Source organism: Phymastichus coffea, unplaced genomic scaffold, assembly GCF_024137745.1.
Source record: "Phymastichus coffea isolate CEN01 unplaced genomic scaffold, Cenicafe_Pcof_1.1 PCOF00174, whole genome shotgun sequence".
NCBI classification, from domain to species: Eukaryota; Metazoa; Arthropoda; class Insecta; order Hymenoptera; family Eulophidae; genus Phymastichus; species Phymastichus coffea.
The window spans coordinates 350,001-356,148 of NW_026706985.1; the positions used below are offsets into that span (position 1 = coordinate 350,001).

A 6,148-nucleotide genomic window follows, 5' to 3' on the forward strand; every position below is an offset into this window, starting at 1 on the left:
GTGGCGTCGGCGCGTCTCGGGCGGCAGATCCACCTCGGTGGGATCCGGATGGTGTCCGTAATGGCCCAGGCCTGTGTGACAAAACATGTCACCTGTTTTTAAAAAAACCAAAAGGTGAGTGATCATTGCGATGCGAACAGCCGGGGAGAAGGCGACGAGCGGGCCGTCTGCACGTACCGTTGTTGTTACTGGCTGTTGGGGCGGCGTTGTTAGCGTTGCTGCCGCGGTCGTTGCTTGCCGTCTCGCTGCTGCGGATTCGTTGTTGTTGTTGTTATTGTTGTTGTTATTGTTGCTGCTGCTGCTGCTGCTGCTGCCGTTACGCTGGCTCGTGTTCAAGATCAGTGAGGCGCCGCCTGATCCTGCTGTCGTCTCCATGCACTCGTCATCCTCGCACGGCCAGCTCTCGCGTCGATTCTGCAATTTTTCGCTCGTCAGTACCTACGCGGAAGGCACTCGACGTTGCGCGGGCGTCCCCGACCGAGGTGAGCTCACCTCCTTGTTGCAGTCCTTTACGTAGTTCTCAACGAAATCCTCCTCCTTGTATTTCCGATGATGGAGCTGGTTGAACTGTCGCTCGGGCGAGCGCACTTTCGGCTTTCTTGTATCTGGGGTGGTGATATCTGGCTTTGAGCTTACCGCCGCCACCGGCCGCGCCGCCGGCACCGGCAAAGCAGTTGAGGCGCTGACGATGATGGTAGTGGTGATTGAAGCGACGACGAACCGGATATGGCAGTGGAGTACTGGTGTCGCGCGGTGGCGTACTCAAACAGCTCACCGACGCAACGCCGCCCTCGCGTGATTCCGGCACTTCGCACAGACCTTTGATTTTCAATTGGTCGGCCCGTTTTAAGCAGCGACTGAAAATTTAGGGAAGAAAAGAAAAACGCTTGAAAACGCCGCTATACGAGTATGAGTAATCAGTGATTTCCACCTAAAAACAAGATAATTAATCCGTTTACGCCGAGAGCTTCCTGCCCACCCACGACATCCTTTCTATCTTTCTTAACGGGCGCAACAGCTGATTTCTCCGTCTTCTCTCTCTCTCTCTCTCTCTCTCTCTCTCTCTCTCTCTCTCTCTCCTCTCTCTCTCTCTCTCTCTATCTCTCCTTCGTCTACAGACGTCGCGTCATCCCTCCCCCATTCTCTTATCTTTCGTCGTGACAAACATGCACGCTTGAACGAAATCTTTCCAATCATCGGATATTTTCGTTCAATCAGAACTACGTACAGGATGATTAGACAGTGTACTTTTTTAGGAGACTATGGAGTGTGTTCGAGCAAGCGACAGTCTTTGGAAAGAGAACACTTTTACCCAATTCGTTGGTTCGATTGTCGCCAACGATGGTCTGCGAACCTAAACCAAAACAGCTCGAAATCCAAAGGCTCTCCAAAACAGAAAAAAAGGAGGGAGGGAGGATGAAGAGATCCAGCTGCCCATCCTGGTGTCTCCCCGGAAGACAAACAAGCGTCAAATTAGCCGCGTCCACAAAGACAGCGAGAGGGAGCGAGGATCCCCAGACAGCCGGGAAAAATCCATCGGCGGCACACGCAATTAGCAGAAGACAAAATCCCCGTTCGGCCCTGTCGGAGAAGAGAGGAAGAATAGGGGAGCGAGCGAACGCCTATCACCCCGCGTGTGCGAGAGTGTCGCCGCGTAGTATCGACCACCCCCACCAGCGACAACCACCTCGGCGTGCCGCGCGGTGGGTGTGCCCACGCCGGCCCCCTTCCTCGATACGTAGGCTCGCTCTTCTTACGCTCTTGCTCTTTCGCTATTTTTACCCCGGCGCGTTGTGCTTTCGCTCGCGACGCGCAGACGGCCAGAGGTGTCGATGACTTTTCCGAACGGACAGGCGGGGCGAGGGCCGGGGGGGGGGGGGGGGTCTGACCGCGGGCCGTGATTTTCATTGCTGCATCGGCTTCCCTCGATGACTCGCACAGCCGTGGCTTTTCCACTTGTTTACCCTTCGCAATTCGTACGTTTGATGAACAAGGCGGACGATGCAGCGAGAAACGACATTAATTTTGATTGACGACTGCTCCCACCGTTGGCCGCTCGCTCGGAATTCAGCCGCGACACTCGTCGCGCGACAACTAATCCATCGAGCTAGTCGTGAATCAACATCGACGTGTTCGAATATTCACGAGCGCATTGAAAAACGACGTTCAATCCTTTCCCGGCAAATGAGCTCTCGCCCTTCGCGGCTAAATGCGTCGCTCGCCTAATCCCTCGGTCTCATCGTCGACCGCCTCCCGCCCCGAAAAAAAGAGCGGGCGGGTTCTATGACGGGGGACAGCGGCGGACCTTCCGATTCGCGGCGAGCGCGTAAAACTTGATAATCTCACGCGTCTGACTCGGCGAATTTTATGACGCCGTAATTACAGTTTTGCCGCGAAAAATCTCCCGCGCGCGACGTCAAATCGATATTCGACGGCGTGAACGAAAAGGAAAATAAATGAAAACGCTAAAAGCTAATGGACGAGCCGCGCGCGCGCGCAAGAGAGAGAGAGAGAGAGAGAGAGAGAGATAAAAGACTAAGCGTCGCGCGCACAGACGACGGAAAAAAAATGAGCGCGCGAATGCGGTGTGTCCTGTTCAAAATGGCGCGGGCGCTTTAAATAAATAATGGGACGCGCGGAACGAAAGCCTGGGCGGACGACCGCGGGAGACGGCAGCGGGACGGGCTCGCGCGCGCAAGCGTGGTGCCGATCGGTCTTGGCGCGAACGGCCAGCGGCCAGAGAAATTGGTGGCGCGTCCGTCCACTCCGACGTGGATATCGAGAAGGAAAGCGCGATTGGATGGCCATTAGCCGGCGGCGAGCAGCCGCGCTTTGAGACGACGACGACGTCGATGATGATGACGACGATGACGACGACGACGACGACGACGACGACGACGACGACGACGACGACGACGACGACGACGACCGGCAGGCTATCGCGCGGGTCTGAGCGGCGAGAGGGGAGGGGGTGGAGGCTTTGCTTCCGAGCGCCGCCCAGAATCCCAGCGCAGTAGCCTGGCGCAATCGATAAAAGGCGCGCGCGCGACGCACGGTTCAAGGGCATCGTCCGCGCAACCAATCTGTCCTTCCGAACTAATTGACGACGTCGGCTTCTTTCCCGTCGCAGCGCCCGAGATTATAATTTTCACGGTAATGATCAAGAAAGAGGGCGCGGGCAAGTTAGTAATATCGATTGGCCAGTGCGCCGGAGACGTATGTACGGCGATAACACCCAATTAGAAGACAATTACGAGCGCGTTGCTCGCCAACTTTCGTTCTGCCCGTCGCTGAGACCGAGAAGATTAGCTGGTGTCGACGGTGGGATAAGGTTTGGGTAGCCGGGGGTTACGCTGATGGACGAGTTTATAACTTTCTCGATTGAAATTCCAAATCCAATAAAGAAAGTGGCGTACGAACTGCCCAGGTACGTACGATGAGCGACAGCTATAACAAAACACTCCTATTTATATCGTTGCACAACAAAACGGTCGCGACGCGAACGTGTCATTCACTATTCCCGTCCACGTCCAGCTCACGCAAAGCAAAAAAGAGAAAAAAAAGCAGCGACAGTCAATGAAGAGTTCGAATGAATAAGTGATGGCATCATACATATTGGCCCAATGAAACTGTTTGTGCGTCCATCCGTTTGCACTATTGTACGCAGTAAGCGAGCGAGCGAGCGAGCGAAAAAAAAAAAAAAAAAAAAAAAAATGAATAATTTTTCAATTCTAAACGGCGAGCGCTTCTTTCCATATCTTATCCCTGGCGGGGCAGCGCGCTCTCCGATAAAAACTGCGCTTGTACCGTACGCGCTTGCGATAACCGGGACGCAAGTGTCTACGGGCGCGCTCTCACATTCAGTCGTTCGTCGAGTTGGACGTCGAACGGAATGATCGAAGAACCGCGAAGAGCGTTGAAATGCCGGAGCCGTAAAAGGGCCTTGGTGGCGCGAGCACGTGGCGCGTGTATATATGCAAGGAATCCTGGAAGTGGGTGCTACTGCTGAAAAGGGGGAGGGGAAAAGGAGGTTAACGTCTGGCTGGCGTCTAGGGCGAGGAAGGACGAGGAAGAGAAGGAAGCGAAAGTGTGTGTGTGTGTGACGTCGTCGCATTATCAATTCCGTTACGTCTCGAGCTTCTCTCTCTCTCTCTCTCTCTCTCTCTCTCTCTCTCTCTCTCTCTTTCGCTCTCCTGTTGCGCGCTTGCGTTTTTGTTGTCATCCCGCCTGACGTTCATGATTTTCATCGTGTCCCTCCCCTCCACTCTCCGTCGTTCGCTTTCGCTTTTTGTTTATTTCTACTGCGCCCACCCCGTTCGCAACACTTTTACTTTCCCGCCGCTGTGTGCTGACTCGTTGGCACGTGCTCTTTCACGAACGAGCGTTTCGTTTGTTTGCTTTATGTTTTGCGAGTTAACATATCGGAGAAGGAAAAATAGCCGAGACCGAGCAATCCGAACTAGAAGGTGTGCACCTGTTGGACTCGAACTCCCGCAAGCTCCATTACTTTGTTCTTCCGGAGAGAGACACGGAGAAAGGGGGAGGGGAGTGAGAGTTTGCCTTTGTCACAACGACCAGCGGCAGATCGTTGAACCCCTCCCGCTCTCAAAGTCCTCCTCCCGCGGCCGATTTTCAAAGTCGAAAGTCGCGAAAAATCGCACAAAAGTCACGCTCCTGGTGCGGACGACAGAACTCTCCATTTCGCTTTTCCTTCCTGCCTCCTCTGCCCCGCTCACTCGTATCCTTTTATCTCGCTTTTTACGAGCAGTCACTTACTTTCGCCTCTCCCGGTTCATTCATCCTTTTCGCTACGTCTCCCATTCAAGCTTTTCTCCCCCTCCCGAAAATTGTACTCGAGCTTGCGTCGGATTTCGTCATATTCGTACGAGCAACGCGCCCACGCCTTCAATCTACAAACATCACCGAATGCTCGTTTTCCATTCGGCAAAAAATCCAATTAACTTTCTTACCGCGCGACTTTCAATAATTTGAATATCGAGCCGGCTAAGCAATTTGCCCAGTACAGCGCATAAAAACAAGTTTCCCACTCGTGAGCTTGAAAATCCAATGCTCCGCTCTCGGCGCCCATAACGCATCGGCTGTTTTGAATTGGAAATTTCACGCAGCCGGTCCTCCTCCGCGCGCGTCCGAGTTAATTAAGCGGACGAAAAGAGAACACAGCACAACATCGCGCGCAGATTAGATAGGACACACGATGCCAGACGCGCGCGCTTCGTTGTCTATCTCGCGCGCGCTAGAAAATTAAAAAACCCGCGCCGTCCCGAAAGAAAAGTGACAAGATATGGCAAAACAATTACGTTCAAAGCGACCACCACCCTCACGAAAATAGCCGATTGAACGGATGTCGGCGACTATTTTCGAGGCGACACGACGCCGGCCGCTACCACGGACTGCACGAAAACGCTCAGGCGAGCCGAAAATCACCGTCGCGCAGACTATTCTCGTCACGCGGCCACAACGACAATAGGAGGAAAAGAAACGACAACAAAGCGAAGGCCCGCTTGATCGAGTGCCTTTTCGTTGATTTTTAATTGGAAGGGACTAGCCTTCGGCGATGAATCGATTCGCGATGCCGTCGCGAAGCCGCTACTTTTCGTTGGAAGTGTCGCGAGGTCGGACATCAATTTTATCGCCGACGTTCGGCTGATTTTGCTCGAGCCGAGAACCGAACTCTCGGTGGGCATCGGCGAAGTTTTCAAGACTCGCGTCCGCAACGCCTCCGAATAATTTAATCTCGGCGCTCGTTCGGTACGTTCCACCCAGAATATTCCACTCGTGTACAGCGAGAGAAGCCGCCCACAACGCTTCTCTCCTTCAAAAATCGCACCGACTCACGCAAAGGCGCGCGGATCTCTCGAAAAGAAAAAGAGAGAAAGAAAGAAGAGAAAGAAAGAAAGGGGGAAAAAAAAAGAGGTCGAAGAGAGAAACAATACAGAGTGGTTAATGCGCGATCGCCAAGCGATAATGTTGCCAATGCCACACACAAGCACAGGCGCACACCGCGCGCATCGGCCGAGCGAAATTCCGGCTGCTGCTGCTGCCGTTGCTGCTGCTGCTGCCGCCGGCGAGAATATCGAATATTTCGAAGGCCGGCGACCGCGACGGCTGGCCCCCGAGAAAAGCATTA

The 6,148-nt window shown here is 53.9% G+C and overlaps 1 pseudogene; it reads right to left on the reverse strand.

Moving 5' to 3' along the window:
* The window catches only part of LOC131673382 (uncharacterized), a 6,708-nt pseudogene extending 1,908 nt beyond the window's left edge, over nucleotides 1-4,800 (reverse strand).
* Nucleotides 4,801-6,148: the final 1,348 nt, after the last annotated feature.